This window comes from Oncorhynchus keta, chromosome 34 (assembly GCF_023373465.1).
Source record: "Oncorhynchus keta strain PuntledgeMale-10-30-2019 chromosome 34, Oket_V2, whole genome shotgun sequence".
In the NCBI taxonomy this organism is placed as follows: domain Eukaryota; kingdom Metazoa; phylum Chordata; class Actinopteri; order Salmoniformes; family Salmonidae; genus Oncorhynchus; species Oncorhynchus keta.
In genome coordinates this window covers 75923378-75942163 of record NC_068454.1, presented here as the reverse complement: position 1 = coordinate 75942163, position 18786 = coordinate 75923378, and the positions used below count along the sequence as shown (strand labels likewise).

Genomic DNA, 18786 nt, shown 5'->3' with positions numbered 1-18786 from the left:
AATACCACTATCACTCCTTCACTACACCTCTTTATATATCACTATCATTCCTTCACCACACCTCTTTAAATACCACTATCACTCCTTCACTAAACCTCTCTCTATACCACTATCATTCCTTCACTACACCTCTCTCTATACCACTATCACTCCTTCACTACACCTCTCTCTATACCACTATCACTCCTTCACTACACCTCTTTCTATACCACTATCACTCCTTCACTACACCTCTCTCTATACCACTATCACTCCTTCACTACACCTCTCTCTATACCACTATCATTCCTTCACTACACCTCTCTCTATACCACTATCACTCCTTCACTACACCTCTCTATACCACTATCACTCCTTCACTACACCTCTTTCTATACCACTATCACTCCTTCACTACACCTCTTTCTATACCACTATCACTCCTTCACTACACCTCTCTCTATACCACTATCACTCCTTCACTACACCTCTCTCTATACCACTATCACTCCTTCACTACACCTCTTTCTATACCACTATCACTCCTTCACTACACCTCTTTAAATACCACTATCACTCCTTCACTACACCTCTTTCTATACCACTATCACTCCTTCACTACACCTCTTTAAATACCACTATCACTCCTTCACTACACCTCTCTCTATACCACTATCACTCCTTTACTACACCTCTTTCTATACCACTATCACTCCTTTACTACACCTCTTTCTATACCACTATCACTCCTTCACTACACCTCTCTCTATACCACTATCACTCCTTCACTACACCTCTCTCTATACCACTATCACTCCTTCACCACACCTCTTTCTATACCACTATCATTCCTTCACTACACCTCTTTATATATCACTATCACTCCTTCACCACACCTCTTTAAAAACAACTATCACTCCTTCACTACACCTCTCTCTATACCACTATCATTCCTTCACCACACCTCTTTCTATACCACTATCACTCCTTCACTACACCTCTTTAAATATCACTATCATTCCTTCACCACACCTCTTTAAATACCACTATCACTCCTTCACTACACCTCTTTATATATCACTATCATTCCTTCACCACACCTCTTTAAATACCACTATCACTCCTTCACTACACCTCTCTCTATACCACTATCATTCCTTCACTACACCTCTCTCTATACCACTATCACTCCTTCACTACACCTCTCTCTATACCACTATCACTCCTTCACTACACCTCTTTCTATACCACTATCACTCCTTCACTACACCTCTCTCTATACCACTATCACTCCTTCACTACACCTCTCTCTATACCACTATCATTCCTTCACTACACCTCTTTCTATACCACTATCACTCCTTCACTACACCTCTCTCTATACCACTATCACTCCTTCACCACACCTCTTTCTATATCACTATCATTCCTTCACTACACCTCTCTCTATACCACTATCAATCCTTCACTACACCTCTCTCTATACGACTATCATTCCTTCACTACACCTCTTTAAACACCACTATCACTCAGTCACTACACCTCTCTCTATACCACTATCACTCCTTCACTACACCTCTCTCTATACCACTATCACTCGTTCACTACACCTCTCTCTATATCACTATCGCTCCTTTACTACACCTCTCTCTATACCACTATCACTCCTTCACTACACCTCTTTCTATACCACTATCACTCCTTCACTACACCTCTCTCTATACCACTATCACTCCTTCACTACACCTCTCTCTATACCACTATCACTCCTTCACTACACCTCTCTCTATACCACTATCACTCCTTTACTACACCTCTTTCTATACCACTATCACTCCTTCACTACACCTCTCTCTATACCACTATCACTCCTTCACCACACCTCTTTCTATACCACTATCACTCCTTCACTACACCTCTTTATATATCACTATCATTCCTTCACCACACCTCTTTAAAAACAACTATCACTCCTTCACTACACCTCTCTCTATACCACTATCACTCCTTCACTACACCTCTCTCTATACCACTATCATTCCTTCACTACACCTCTTTAAATACCACTATCACTCGTTCACTACACCTCTCTCTATACGACTATCACTCCTTCACTACACCTCTCTCTATACCACTAACACTCCTTCACTACACCTCTTTCTATACCGCTATCACTCCTTCACTACACGTCTTTCTATACCACTATCACTCCTTCACTACACCTCTTTCTATACCACTAACACTCCTTCACTACACCTCTTTCTATACCACTATCACTCCTTCACTACACCTCTCTCTATACCACTAACACTCCTTCACTACACCTCTTTCTATACCGCTATCACTCCTTCACTACACGTCTTTCTATACCACTAACACTCCTTCACTACACCTCTTTCTATACCACTATCACTCCTTCACTACACCTCTCTCTATACCACTATCACTCCTTCACTACACCTCTCTCTATACCACTATCACTCCTTCACTACACCTCTCTCTATACCACTATCCCTCCTTCACTACACCTCTTTCTATACCACTATCACTCCTTCACTACACCTCTTTAAATAGCACTATCACTCCTTCACTACACCTCTCTCTATACCACTATCACTCCTTCACTACACATCTTTCTATACCACTATCACTCCTTCACTACACCTCTTTAAATAGCACTATCACTCCTTCACTACACCTCTCTCTATACCACGAGCACTCCTTTACTACACCTCTTTCTATACCACTATCACTCCTTCACTACACTTCTCTCTATACCACTATCACTCCTTCACTACACCTCTCTCTATACCACTATCACTCCTTCACCACACCTCTTTCTATACCACTATCACTCCTTCACTACACCTCTTTATATATCACTATCATTCCTTCACCACACCTCTTTAAAAACCACTATCACTCCTTCACTACACCTCTTCATATATCACTATCATTCCTTCACTACACCTCTTTAAATACCACTATCACTCCTTCACTACACCTCTCTATACCACTATCATTCCTTCACCACACCTCTTTAAAAACCACTATCACTCCTTCACTACACCTCTTTATATATCACTATCATTCCTTCACCACACCTCTTTAAAAACCACTATCACTCCTTCACTACACCTCTCTCTATACCACTATCACTCCTTCACTACACCTCTCTCTATACGACTATCACTCCTTCACTACACCTCTCTCTATACCAATATCACTCCTTCACTACACCTCTTTCTATACCACTATCATTCCTTCACTACACCTCTTTATACCACTATCACTCCTTCACTACACCTCTCTCTATACCACTATCACTCCTTCACTACACCTCTCTCTATACCACTATCACTCCTTCACTACACCTCTCTCTATACGACTATCACTCCTTCACTACACCTCTCTCTATACCAATATCACTCCTTCACTACACCTCTTTCTATACCACTATCATTCCTTCACTACACCTCTCTTTATACCACTATCACTCCTTCACTACACCTCTCTCTATACGACTATCATTCCTTCACTACACCTCTTTAAAAACCACTATCACTCAGTCACTACACCTCTCTCTATACCACTATCACTCCTTCACTACACGTCTTTCTATACCACTATCATTCCTTCACTACACCTCTCTCTATATCACTATCATTCCTTCACTACACCTCTTTCTATACCACTATCACTCCTTCACTACACCTCTTTCTATACCACTATCACTCCTTCACTACTCATCTTTCCATACCACTATCACTCCTTCACTACACCTCTCTCTATACCACTATCACTCCTTCACTAAACCTCTTTCTATACCACTATCACTCCTTCACTACACCTCTTTTTATACCACTATCAATCCTTCACTACACCTCTCTCTATACCACTATCACTACTTCACTACACCTCGTTCTATACCACTATCACTCCTTCACTACACATCTTTCCATACCACTATCACTCCTTCACTACACCTCTCTCTATACCACTATCACTCCTTTACTACACCTCTTTCTATACCACTATCACTCCTTTACTACACCTCTTTCTATACCACTATCACTCCTTCACTACACCTCTCTCTATACCACTATCACTCCTTCACTACACCTCTCTCTATACCACTATCACTCCTTCACCACACCTCTTTCTATACCACTATCACTCCTTCACTACACCTCTTTATATATCACTATCATTCCTTCACCACACCTCTTTAAAAACCACTATCACTCCTTCACTACACCTCTCTCTATACCACTATCATTCCTTCACTACACCTCTTTAAATACCACTATCACTCCTTCACTACACCTCTCTCTATACCACTATCACTCCTTCACTACACCTCTTTCTATACCACTATCATTCCTTCACTACACCTCTCTCTATACCACTATCACTCCTTCACTACACCTCTTTAAATACCACTATCACTCCTTCACTACACCTCTCTCTATACCACTATCACTCCTTCACTACACCTCTTTCTATACCACTATCACTCCTTCACTACACCTCTTTCTATACCACTCTCACAATCCTATCCTCCTTTTTAACCCCTGCTCTACCTTTTCGAATACCTCTCCATGTCATTCCCACCACTTTCTATCTCTCTCAACATCCCTCTCCCTCTCTCTCCCTCTAACCACTTCTATCTCTCTCTACATCCCTCTCTCTCTGTCCCTCTAACCCCCTATCTCTCTCTACATCCCTCTCTCTCTCCCTCCAACCCCCTATATCTCTCTCTACATCCCCCTATATCTCTCTCTACATCCCTCTCTCTCTCTCCCTCTAACCCCCTATATCTCTCTCTACATCCCCCTATATCTCTCTCTGCATCCCCCTATATCTCTCTCTACATCTCTCTCTCTCTCCCTCTAACCCCCTATATCTCTCTCTACATCCCCTATATCTCTCTCTGCATCCCCTATATCTCTCTCTACATCTCTCTCTCTCTCCCTCTAACCCCCTATATCTCTCTCTACATCCCTATATCCCTCTCTACATCCCTCTCTCTCCTTCTAACCCCCTCTCTCTCTCTACATCCCTCTCTCTCCCTCTAACCCCCTATATATCTCTCTACATCCCCCTCTCTCTCTCCATCTAACCCCCTCTATCTCTCTCTACATCCCTCTCCGTCCCTCTAACCCCCCACACCCCCCACCCCCCACACACACACTGCTCTCCCTTCCTGTAACAGTAATCTACAATTCTTTGATAGCCTCAGCATAGAATGGAAACACTCAGCTAAAATCATTTCTCTACTTTTCAAATATTGTATTTTATATTCTCCATTCATCTTGCCTACAGTCATGTCTCTGATTCACAAAGCAAAACAACTGAATCCCACTGTGCACCTTTTCTCTCACTCATGGTGATGTCATATGTTTATTCATGCCAGGTGTTTTAGAATAGGATCAGCTTCACTTTCTCGCTGTCCCTGTCACAGTCACCATTACAGCTCTTTTCCGGACCAACTTCCAGATGGATTTTCCCTTTGACCTGCAGGAGCTCCCAGCCTTCGCTATAATATCATTGGGTGAGAGCTTAGTAAACATTCTACACACCCCTTTTAGACCCTACAGTCTTCAACTGAACTTCACCCACTTAGTGATGGTGTGGGGATCAATGGGATTGTGTGTGTCTTCCTGATTCCCTGTTGTAGAATCTCCTGTGGGTTCCTGACTCCCTGTCCCCTGTCTGTCTGTTGTAGGATCTCTTGTGGGTTCCAGACTCTCTGTCCCCTGTCTGTCTGTTGTAGAATCTCCTGTGGGTTCCTGACTCTCTGTCCCCTGTCTGTCTGTTGTAGAATCTCCTGTGGGTTCCTGACTCTCTGTCCCCTGTCTGTCTGTTGTAGAATCTCCTGTGGGTTCCTGACTCTCTGTCCCCTGTCTGTCTGTTGTAGAATCTCCTGTGGGTTCCTGACTCTCTGTCCCCTGTCTGTCTGTTGTAGAATCTCCTGTGGGTTCCTGACTCCCTGTCCCCTGTCTGTCTGTTGTAGAATCTCCTGTGAGTTCCTGACTCGCTGTCCCCTGTCTGTCTGTTGTAGAATCTCCTGTGGGTTCCTGACTCTCTGTCCCCTGTCTGTCTGTTGTAGAATCTCCTGTGAGTTCCTGACTCTCTGTCCCCTGTCTGTCTGTTGTAGAATCTCCTGTGGGTTCCTGACTCTCTGTCCCCTGTCTGTCTGTTGTAGGATCTCTTGTGGGTTCCAGACTCTCTGTCCCCTGTCTGTCTGTTGTAGAATCTCCTGTGGGTTCCTGACTCTCTGTCCCCTGTCTGTCTGTTGTAGAATCTCCTGTGGGTTCCTGACTCTCTGTCCCCTGTCTGTCTGTTGTAGAATCTCCTGTGGGTTCCTGACTCTCTGTCCCCTGTCTGTCTGTTGTAGAATCTCCTGTGGGTTCCTGACTCTCTGTCCCCTGTCTGTCTGTTGTAGAATCTCCTGTGGGTTCCTGACTCTCTGTCCCCTGTCTGTCTGTTGTAGAATCTCCTGTGGGTTCCTGGGGGCCTTCTTTGTCTACCTGAACAGACAGGTGGTTCTAGTGATGAGGAGACAGACGGCTCTCACACGCTTTCTGACAAAGCAGTGAGACATCACGCACGCACACACTCGCATACATACACACAGTACACACACACAGTACATACACACAGTACATACACACAGTACACACACAGTTCATACACACAGTACACACACAGTTCACACACACAGTACACACACACACACAGTACATACACACAGTACATACACACAATACGTACACACAGTACATACACACAGTACACGCACACTGTTACACTAACTCAAATGTCTTCACATTTGTAATGCTTAGCAGACACTATTACCCAGATCCTTGACACTTTCCACATTCCATTCCAGAGGAGTTTCATTTGGGTAGCCTCTTCTTACAAAGCAATCTGCTACACGACATTGACCCAGGCAAGCAGGGCTTAACAGCCAGCCATTCACTCAGTTAGACACATTCACTTAGCCATTGACTCACCAGTCAAGGTACATTGAGCTCACACATTAGGAGGGGCAAAGCTGTAGAGGTGTCCTGCCATGAACTCAACAGCCTGACAGCCAGACAATGAACTGGGATGAGATTCCTGACTATTTATGTCATTACCCTAAAATGCTTCACATTTAAGTAATGGCATTGTGGTTTGTTATAACGGCTGAGTATCCCAGTTGTTTAATAATATTGTGTGTTGTGTGTGTGTCTTTGTGTTTGTGCGCATGCGTGTGTGCGTGTTCAGTCAGTTGATCTACTCAGGTGCAGTGGATTCGGCCAGTTCATGGCTGGAGAGGTCAGAGAGCATTATTGAGCTTATTAGAGTTTATGTTCATGACTTATAGAATAACCTTTTATAAATCCATGTATTGCCTATAAATCCCTCTCCCCCAGGGGCAGCATTTGGGCGTCTGGTAGGGGAGATCATGGCCACTCTCTTCCCAAACGGTATCCTGTTTGATGGGATAGTTTATCGCATCCTCCCCGGGGGCTATGCTGTCATTGGTGAGTCTCCTCTGAAGTCTCATCTTGCCTTGCTGCTGTTGCAGGGCAGCCCAGCCCCAGAAGTGGCTCTTCTTATCAGCTGTATGCAAGAATTTGCTATGGGTTATCATTGTCACACCTCTGAGAGGTTACATCATGTAGGTCTGACATCTGATTGGAGGTTAACTTTACAGTAATACTATTGGTCAACAACTCAGGTTTTGAGTCCAAACAACTCAGATGTTTATTATTCATTGTCTATCAGTGTAACTCAACCATAGTCTCTTGCATATTGCTAATTATCTTTATGGAGACATAAACATTTTAATAGGCCAATTACTTAGTCTTATTACGAGTATACACACTACCGTTCAAAAGTTTGGGATCACTTAGAAATGTCCTTGTTTTTTAAAGAAAAGCACATTTTTTGTCCATTAAAATAACATCAAATTTATCAGAAATACAGTGTAGACATTGTTAATGTTGTAAATGACTATTGTAGCTGGAAACGGCAGATTTTTTATGGAATATCTACATAGACATACAGAGGCCTATTATCAACAACCATCACTCCTGTGTTCCAATGGTACGTTGTGTTAGCTAATCCAAGTTTATCATTTTACATTTTATTTCACCTTTATTTAACCAGGTAAGCTAGTTGAGAACAAGTTCTCATTTGCAACTGCGACCTGGCCAAGATAAAGCATAGCAATTCGACACATACAACAACACAGAGTTACACATGGAATAAACAAAACATACAGTCAATAATACAGTAGAACCAAATAAAACTAAAAGTCTATATACAGTGAGTGCAAATGAGGTAAGTTAAGGCAATAAATAGGCCATGGTGGCAAAGTAATTACAATATAGCAATTAAACACTGGAATGGTGCTGTAGATGTGCAGTAGATGATACTGGGGTGCAAAGGAGCAAGATAAATAAATACATAAATAAATACAGTATGGGGATGAGGTAGGTAGACAGATGGGCTGTTTACAGATAGTCTATGTACAGGTGCAGTGATCTGTGAGCTGCTCTGACAGCTGGTGTTTAAAGTTAATGAGGGAGATGTGAGTCTCCAGCTTCAGAGATGTTTGCAGTTCATTCCAGTCATTGGCAGCAGAGAACTGGAAGGAAAGACGACCAAAGGAGGAATTGGCTTTGGGGGTGACCAGTGAGATATACAGTGGGGCAAAAAAGTATTTAGTCAGCCACCAATTGTGCAAGTTCTCCCACTTAAAAAGATGAGAGAGGCCTGTAATTTTCATCATAGGTACACTTCAACTATGACAGACAAAATTAGAAAAAAATCCAGAAAATCACATTGTAGGATTTTTTATGAATTTATTTGCAAATTATGGTGGAAAATAAGTATTTGGTCAATAACAGAAGTTTATCTCAATACTTTGTTATATACTTTTTGTTGGCAATGACAGAGGTCAAACGTTTTCTGTAAGTCTTCACAAGGTTTTCACACACTGTTGCTGGTATTTTGGCCCATTCCTCCATGCAGATCTCCTCTGGAGCAGTGATGTTTTGGGGCTGTTGCTGGGCAACACGGACTTTCAACTCCCTCCAAAGATTTTCTATGGGGTTGAGATCTGGAGACTGGCTAGGCCACTCCAGAACCTTGAAATGCTTCTTACGAAGCCACTCCTTCGTTGCCCGGGCGGTGTGTTTGGGATCATTGTCATGCTGATAGACCCAGCCACGTTTCATCTTCAATGCCCTTGCTGATGGAAGGAAGTTTTCACTCAAAATCTCACGATACATGGCCCCATTCATTCTTTCCTTTACACGGATCAGTCGTCCTGGTCCCTTTGCAGAAAACAGCCCCAAAGCGTGATGTTTCCACCCCCATGCTTCACAGTAGGTATGGTGTTCTTTGGATGCAACTCGGCATTCTTTGTCCTCCAAACACGACAAGTTTTTACCAAAAAGTTATATTTTGGTTTCATCTGACCATATGACATTCTCCCAATCTTCTTCTGGATCATCCAAATGCTCTCTACCAAACTTCAGACGGGCCTGGACATGTACTGGCTTAAGCAGGGGGACACGTCTGGCACTGCAGGATTTGAGACCCTGTCGGCGTAGTGTGCTACTGATGGTAGGCTTTGTTACTTTGGTCCCAGCTCTCTGCAGGTCATTCACTAGGTCTCCCTGTGTGTTTCTGGGATTTTTCTTCACCGTTCTTGGGATAATTTTGACCCCACGGGGTGAGATCTTGCATGGAGCCCCAGATCGAGGGAGATTATCAGTGGTCTTGTATGTCTTCCATTTCCTAATAATTGCTCCCATAGTTGATTTCTTCAAACCAAGCTGCTTACCTATTGCAGATTCAGTCTTCCCAGCCTGGTGCAGGTCTACAATTTTGTTTCTGGTGTCCTTTGACAGCTCTATGGTCTTGGCCATAGTGGAGTTTGGAGTGTGACTGTTTGAGGTTGTGGACAGGTGTCTTTTATACTGATAACAAGTTCAAACAGGTGCCATTAATACAGGTAACGAGTGGAGGACAGAGGAGCCTCTTGAAGAAGAAGTTACAGGTCTGTGAGAGCCAGAAATCTTGCTTGTTTGTACGTGACCAAATACTTATTTTCCACCATAATCACAATGTGATTTTCTGGATTTTTTTTCTCATTTTGTCTGTCATAGTTGAAGTGCACCTATGATGAAAATTACAGGCCTCTCTCATCTTTTTAAGTGGGAGAACTTGCACAATTGGTGGCTGACTAAATACTTTTTTGCCGCACTGTACCTGCTGGAGCGCGTGCTACGAGTGGGTGCTGCTATGGTGACCAGTGAGCTGAGATAAGGCAAGGCTTTACCTAGCAAAGACTTGTAGATAACCTGTAGCCAGTGGGTTTGGCGGGTAGTGTATGGGTCTTTGGTGACAAAACGGATGGCACTGTTTTAGACTGCATCCAGTTTGTTGAGTAGAGTGTTGGAGGCTATTTTATAGATGACATCACCGAAGTCGAGGATCGGTAGGATGGTCAGTTTTACGAGGGTATGTTTGGCAGCATGAGTGAAGGATGCACTCATGATTGACAGAGTCGAAAGCCTTGGCCAGGTCGATGAATACGGCTGCACAGTAATGTCTCTTATCGATGGCGGTTATGATGTCGTTTAGGACCTTGAGCGTGGCTGAGGTGCACCCATGACCAGCTCTGAAACCAGATTGCATAGCGGAGAAGGTACGGTGGCATTCGAAATGGTTGGTAATCTGTTTGTTAACTTGGCTTTCGAAGACCTTAGAAAGACAGGGTAGGATAGATATAGGTCTGTAGCAGTTTGGGTCTAGAGTGTCATCCCCTTTGAAGAGAGGGATGACAACGGCAGCTTTCGAATCTTTGGGAATCTCAGACGATACGAAAGAGAGGCTGAACAGGCTAGTAACAGGGGTTGCAACAATTTCGACAGATAATTTTAGAAAGAGAGGGTCCAGATTGGGTCCAGATTTTGCTGCTCTTTTAGAACATCAGCTATTTGGAATTGGGTGAATGACAAATGGTGCTGTGGAGGGTGCCGTGCGGTTGACCGGGGTAGGGGTAGCCAGGTGGAAAAGGGGTAGCCAGGTGGAAAAGGGGTAGGGGTAGGGGTAGGGGTAGGGGTAGCCAGGTGGAAAAGGGGTAGCCAGGTGGAAAAGGGGTAGCCAGGTGGAAAAGAGGTAGCCAGGTGGAAAAGGGGTAGCCAGGTGGAAAAGGGGTAGCCAGGTGGAAAAGGGGTAGCCAGGTGGAAAAGGGGTAGGGGTAGGGGTAGGGGTAGGGGTAGCCAGGTGGAAAAGGGGTAGGGGTAGGGTTAGGGGTAGGGGTAGGGGTAGGGGTAGCCAGGTGGAAAAGGGGTAGGGGTAGGGTTAGGGGTAGGGGTAGGGTTAGGGGTAGGGGTAGGGTTAGGGGTAGGGTTAGGGGTAGGAGTAGGGGTAGGGTTAGGGGTAGGGGTAGGGTTAGGGGTAGGGGTAGGGGTAGGAGTAGGGGTAGGGGTAGGGTTAGGGGTAGGGTTAGGGTTAGGGTTAGGAGTAGGGGGTAGGGTTAGGAGTAGGAGTAGGGGTAGGGTTAGGAGTAGGGGTAGGGTTAGGAGTAGGGGTAGGGTTAGGGGTAGGGTTAGGGGTAGGGTTAGGGGTAGGGGTAGGGTTAGGAGTAGGGGTAGGGTTAGGGGTAGGGGTAGGGGTAGGAGTAGGGGTAGGGTTAGGGGTAGGGTTAGGGGTAGGGGTAGGGTTAGGGGTAGGGTTAGGGTTAGGGGTAGGGTTAGGGGTAGGGTTAGGGGTAGGGGTAGGGTAGGGTAGGGGTAGGGTTAGGGTTAGGGTTAGGGGTAGGGTAGGGTTAGGGGTAGGGTTAGGGGTAGGGGTAGGGGTAGGGTTAGGGGTAGGGTTAGGGGTAGGGTTAGGGGTAGCCAGGTGGAAAACATGGCCAGCCGTATAGGAATGCTTATTGAAATTCTCAATTATAGTGGGTTTATCAGTGGTGACAGTGTTTCCTAGCCTCAGAGCAGTGGGTAGCTGGGAGGAGGTGCTCTTATTCTCCATGGACTTTACAGTGTTTCCTAGCCTCAGTGCAGTGGGCAGCTGGGAGGAGGTGCTCTTGTTCTCCATGGACTTCACAGTGTCCCAGAACTTTTTTGAGTTAGTACTACAGGATGCAAATTTCTATTTGAAAAAGCTAGCCTTAGCTTTTCTAACTGCCTGTGTATATTTGTTCCTAACTTCCCTGAAAAGATGCATATCACGGGGGCTATTCGATGCGAATGCAAAACGCCACAGGATGTTCTTGTGCTGGTCGAGGGCAGACAGGTCTGGAGTGAACCAAGGACTATATCTATTCCTGGTTCTACATTTTTTGAATGGGGCATGCTTATTTAAGATGGTAAGGAAGGCACTTTTAAAGAATAGCCAGGCATCATCTACTGACGGGATGAGGTCAATGTCATTCCAGGATACCCCGGCCAGGTCGATTAGAAAGGCCTGCTCGCAGAAGTGTTTTAGGGAGCGTTTGACAGTGATGAGGGGTGGTCGTTTGGTCACAGACCCATTACGGATGCAGGCAATGAGGCAGTGATCGCTGAGATCTTGATTGAAAACAGCAAAGGTGTATTTGGAGGGCGAGTTAGTTAGGATGACATCTATAAGGGTGCCCGTGTTTACGCATTTGGGGTTGTACCTGGTAGGTTCATTGATAGTTTGTGTGAGATTGAGGGCATCAAGCTTAGATTGTAGGATGGCCGGGGTGTTAAGCATGTCCCAGTTTAGGTCACCTAGTAGCACGAGCTCAGAAGATAGATGGGGGGCAATCAATTCACATATGGTATCGAGGGCACAGCTGGGGGCAGAGAGAAGTCTATAGCAAGTGGAAACAGTGAGAGACTTGTTTCTGGAAAGGTGATGGATCATTAGAAAACCCTTTTGCAATTATTATTATGTTAGCTGAAAACAGTATTTCTGATTAAAGAAGCAATAAAACTGGCCTTCTTTAGACTATTTCTGGAGCATAAGCATTTAGAGGTTTGATTACAGGCTTAAACTGGCCAGAAACATGGGCCTTCCACTCCTCTTTCTATTCTGGTTAGAGCCAGTTTGCGCTGTTCTGTGAAGGGGGTAGTACACAGCGTTGTACGAGATCTTTTGTTTCTTGGCAATTTCTTGCATGGAATAGCCTTCATTTCTCTCAACAAGAATAGACTGACGACTTTCAGAAGAAAGTACTTTGTTTCTGGCCATTTTGAGCCTGTACTCAAACCCACAAATGCTGATGCTCCAGATACTCAACTAGTCTAAAGAAGGCCAGTTGTATTGCTTCATTAATCATCACAACAGTTTTCAGCTGTGCTAACATAATTGCAAAAGGGTTTTATAATGATCAATTAGACTTTTAAAATGATAAACTTGTATTAGCTAACACAACGTGTCATTGGTACACAGGATTGATGGTTGCTGATAATGGGCCTCGATACGCCTATGTAGATATTCCATTAAAAATCATCTGTTTCCTGCTACAATAGTCATTTACAACTTTAACAATGTCTACACTGTATTTCTCATCAATTTGATGTTATTTTAGTGGACAGAAAAACGGCCTTTCTTTCAAAAACAAGGAAATTATTACTAAGTGACCCCAACTTTTGAACGGTATCAAAAATGACAGCCCACTACCCTGTCATACACAATGATGTCATTTAACACCATCTCTCCTTCCCTTTCTGCCTTGTCGTGACTCCTGATCTCTCATTCCCTCCCTCTATACTCTCTCTTCCTCTCTCCTTTCCCTCCTTCTCTCCTTCCTCTCTCCTCCCGCTCCCTCTCTCCTTCCCCTACCTCTCTCCCTCTCTCCTTCCCCCCCTTTCTCTCTCCCGCCCTCCTTATCCCAGGTGCCGCGGCCCTGACCGGGGCAGTAACCCACACGGTGTCCACGGCTGTGATCTGTTTTGAGCTGACAGGCCAGATCTCCCACATCCTGCCCGTGATGGTGGCGGTTATCCTGGCCAACATGGTGGCCCTGGGCCTGCAGCCCTCCCTCTACGACTCCATCATCCAGGTCAAGAAACTGCCATACCTCCCCGAGCTCAGCCTCGGACACATCAGGTACTGGAACGGTCGCCATTATGGCTCTAATAAGTGTTTATGCAGAGAACTGTTGTGGCTCAAACAGTTCTAGTGTACATGCAACCTTGTGTGCTATAAAGATTCAAGCAGCCACTGTTCACATATATCCTCTCTCCTCTCTCAGTAAGTACAACATCTTTGTGGAGGACATGATGGTGCGGAAGGTGAACTTCCTGTCCTCCCAGTCGACCTATCGGGAGCTGGGTTATCTGCTAGACTCCACCTCCCTTAAAACCATCCCTCTGGTCGACTCCAAAGGTGAGACATGTTATAGAAAGTTTGATACCATGCACCGTAGATGACACATCCACTGAAATCCCTCTCTTGTCTCTCTCTCTCCTTCTCTCGCTCTCTCTCTCTCTATACTCTCTTTCTCTCCCTGTTCCCTGTCTTTCCTCAGAGTCTATGATCCTATTGGGGTCTATAGAGAGGACAGAGCTGCAGGCCATCTCTGATTGGTGGCTTTCAGCCGAGAGGCGTATCTTTGAGAGGGGTCAGGGGTCACCAGGTCAGGGCTGGGAGTCCTTCACTTTAGTAGACGAGGAGGGAGGAGAGGTGACAGGATGGAAGGATGGATGGATAGATGGAATGATTGAACGATAGCATCATATTTATTATACTTATTAAAGGAATACATATCAGTATACTTATAATGCCTTTATAATTACATTTATAATGCATTATAATTATCCACACCATCATGTAATACTTGGTTATCAACCTGGTTAGCCCTTTTGTTTGTTCTCTAGACCTCTCCTGTACAAGATGAACAGAATAGGCCACTCCCATCCCCCAAACCACAGGAGCCCTCCACCAATCACACTTGCTCAGGTGACATGAATCACACAAAATGTCAGAATATGTACCCACTATTGCTATTTTCTTACCAGTGCATCCATGTATATATTTATTATGGATCCCCATTAGCTGCTGCCAAGAAGCAGCTACTCTTCCTGGGGTCTAGCAACATTAAGGCAGTTATATACAATTTAAAGTATTACATTACATTTCATAACACTTTTCACAACACATTAAGTGTGTTCTCTTAGGCCACTACTCTACAACCAGATACTGTATCTACAATAAAAACATCTCTGTGTACAATCTCTGTGTACATATGGTACTTTGGCTTGTTGGTTTGCTGTTAGCGCTTCAAATTTTTATAAGCAATCAATATTAGACCTGCTGTTCTATCGATTGCTCATGAGGTTTGTTTACAACAATTAACCAGCACCTTCTGTAGAAAGGTGTTTGAGTGAGAATGTGTTGGAGTGAGAATGTTTACCCAATGTACTCACTTCTAAATGTCTGTCCTGTCTTTCAGAGAAGCGTTCCCTCCAGTCTGTGAGGGGAATATTTCAGCGCCTCTTCTCCTCTTCCTCAACCAGCCAGGCTGAAGCTCAGGTATCATTCCATATCAATATAGAGGTTGGCTGTAACCACTGATACAGAGTCAGATATATTAGAATATGTTTTTCATTCCCATAATGGTTGAGGTTTGGATTGGTGTTTAGGGCAACCTGATCCTGGATCTGTGGTTAAGGCCAACATCAACCTAAAGCGTTCCTCTGGTAGCTCGAAGAGGAGCAATATCACATTCTGTCCAGTAGGGGACACACGCTCACGTCAATGGCATGACCTTGCTATAATGTATGATATGATATGTAATGAGCAAGTTTGTCATTCTGTGTGATGGAGAAATAGCACCACAAGGGGGCATCTGATCTGACACTTTGTAAACCTGGAGGGAGAAAATAACTAAAATCGCTAAACCAACACCCCCTTCTGCCTCACACTCCTTCTTTTCTTTCTCTCTCTCTCTTTCTCTCTCTCTCTATCTCTTCCCTTCTCTCTTTTCCTCTCTCCAGGAATCCACCCCACCTCCACTCACTGACACCATGTCCTCAGAGGAGGTAATGTGTCTCACTCACCCTGATCAACCTTTAACCCCTAACCCCTGATCCCTGACCTCTACACCCTGACCTGGGCACTTCATCTAGCACTAAAAGGATTCCACGAGTAGAATCAAATATCATAATTTATTACTCCCTCTTTATATTGTCAATCACCCTCTCTGCTCTCTGATTGGCTAATGCAGATCAAAGCCTGGGAAGAAGAAGAGTTGGATAAGCCAATCAGTATGGAGTAGATATGGATTGATCCTTCCACATTTCAGCTGGTGGAGAGAACCTCCCTTTCACAAGGTATCAACTGTAGCTAGCACCTTGTGCTCTTATGTAGCCACTTTAAGCCATTATAAACACTACATGCTGTAGGATATTGACAAATATGCCTCCCTCTCTCTCTCTCTCTCTGACAGACCCACACTTTGTTCTCCTTGCTGGGTCTCAGCCATGCCTAGGTTACCAGCATTGGGAAACTGGTGGGAGTCGTAGGTGAGATCACACAAGCTCTCTCTATCTCTTTCTCTCTCTCTCTCTGTCTCTATGCCGAGTCTTCCTTTTCTGCAGTGTAGAAGCATCAGACACACAGCTTGTCCATTTCTTCTGCCTCTCTGTCGTCGTTCTCTGATGATGATCTCACAGTGTCACAGTAATTACATTGCCATAGCAAACTGAGGAATGCCATACCAACAGCAAACTCTGAACCTACACATCCATGCATAACTGACCAAATTATGAAAGACAAACGTTGTCCTTTTTAATTTAAACTAATCCTTATTTAAACTAATTTAAACTTTAAACTAATCCTACTGGAAAGCATGCGCCATCAGGCCTGGAGAGAAGCAAAAGTCATTCCGGTACCCAAGAATAGCAAACCACCCTTTACTGATTCAAACAGCCAACCAATCAGCCTGCTACCAACCCTTAGTAGACGTTTGAAAAACATTTTTGACCAGAGACAATGCTATATCACAGTAAACAAATGACTTTCAACACGCTTATAGAGAAGGGCACTCAGCATGTACGGCACTTACACAAATTACTGATGATTGGCTGAGAGAAATTGATACTAGGAACACCAAGGAACTTCACTGTACTCTATGTAAACTGGAAACTATATACCCGAAGGCTGCGTTTATTGTAGCTGGAGATTTTAACACAGCAAATTGGAGATCAATGGTACAAATCTTATCAGCATATTGATTGCACAACATGTAGGGCTAATACTCTCGACCACTGCTCCTCTAACCTCCGCGATGCAAACAAAGCCCTCCCCCGCCCTCCAAATCCGACCACGACGCCATCTTGCTCGTCCCGGCTTATAGACAGAAACTCAAACAGGATGTACCAATGACGAGAACCATTCAATGCTGGTCTGACCAATCAGAAGCAACACTCCAAGATTGTTTTTATCATGCGGACTGGAATATGTTCCAGTCAGCCTCAGAGAATGACATTGGCGCTGACTGGGTGAGTGCGTGTATAAATAAGTGCATTGGAGATGTCGTACCCACAGTGACTATTAAAACCTACCCTAACCAGAAACCGTGGACGGATGGCGGCATTTGCACAAAACTGAAAGAGCGAACCACCGCATTTAACCATGGAAAGAGGTCTGGTGATATGGCTGAATATAAACAGTGTAGTTATTCCCTCCACAGGGCAATCAAACAAGCGAAATGCAGGTACAGGGACAAGGTGGAGTCGCAATTAAACGGCTCAGACACGAGACATATGTGGCAGGGTCTACAGAAAATCACGGACTACAAAACAAAAACAGCAACGTCATGGATACTGATGTCACGCTTCCAGACAAACAAAACACCTTCTTTGCCAGCTTTGAGGATAATACAGTGAAACCGTCGCGACTCGCTGACAAAGACTGTACCCCCCCTCTCCTTCTCAGTGGCAGATGTGAGTAAAACATTTAAACGTGTTAACCCTCTCAAGTCAGCAGGCCCAGATGGCATCCCTAGCCGCATCCACAGAGCATGCACAGACCAGCTGGCTGGTGTGTTTACGAACATTTTCAATCTCTCCCTATCCCGGTCTGCTGTCCCCATATGCTTAAAGATGGCTACCATCGGTCCTGTACCCAAGAAGGCAAAGATAACTGAACTAAATGACTCCTGCCCCGTAGCACTCACTTCTGTCATCGTGAAGTGCTTTGAGAGACTAGTCAAGGATCATATCACCGCTACCTTACTGGCCACCCTAGACCCACTTCAGTTGGCATACCTCCCCAGCAGGTCCACAGATGCAATCGCCATCGCACTGCACACTGCCCTATCCCATCTGGACAAATTGAATACCTATGTAAGAATGCTGTTCATTGACTACAGCTCAGCATTCAACACCATAGTACCCTCCAAGCTCATCATCAAGCTGGAGGCCCTAGGTCTCAACCCTGCCCTGTACAACTGGGTCCTGGACATTCTGACGGGCCTCCCCCAGGTGGTGAAGGTAGGAAACAACATCTCCACTTCACTGACCCTCAACACTGGGGCCCCACAAGGGTGTGTGCTCAGCCTTCTCCTGTACTCCCTGTTCACCCACAACTGCGTGGCCATGCACGCCTCCAACTCAATCATCAAGTTTGCAGACGACACAACAGTAGTGGGCTTGACTAAACTGCTTGGAGTAACCCTGGATTGTAAACTGTCATGGTCAAGACATATTGATGCAACGGTAGCTAAGATCTGCTTTCTTGACATCGCTATCAACAAAACAAGTCCTACAGGCCCTAGTTGTGTCACACCTGGACTACTGCCCAGTCATATGGTCAAGTGCC

General features: G+C 44.7%; 1 long non-coding RNA gene and 1 pseudogene across 1 annotated transcript; one reads left to right on the top strand and one right to left on the bottom strand.

Moving 5' to 3' along the window:
* The window catches only part of LOC118371241 (chloride channel protein 1-like), a 29574-nt pseudogene that overhangs the window by 9366 nt on the left and 1422 nt on the right, over positions 1-18786 (top strand).
* Positions 707-4618, bottom strand: LOC127914878 (uncharacterized). Its single transcript, XR_008089385.1, has 3 exons — positions 4374-4618; positions 1760-1827; positions 707-739 (listed from the first exon to the last, which is right to left on the bottom strand). It is a non-coding gene; the product is annotated as an uncharacterized LOC127914878 (long non-coding RNA).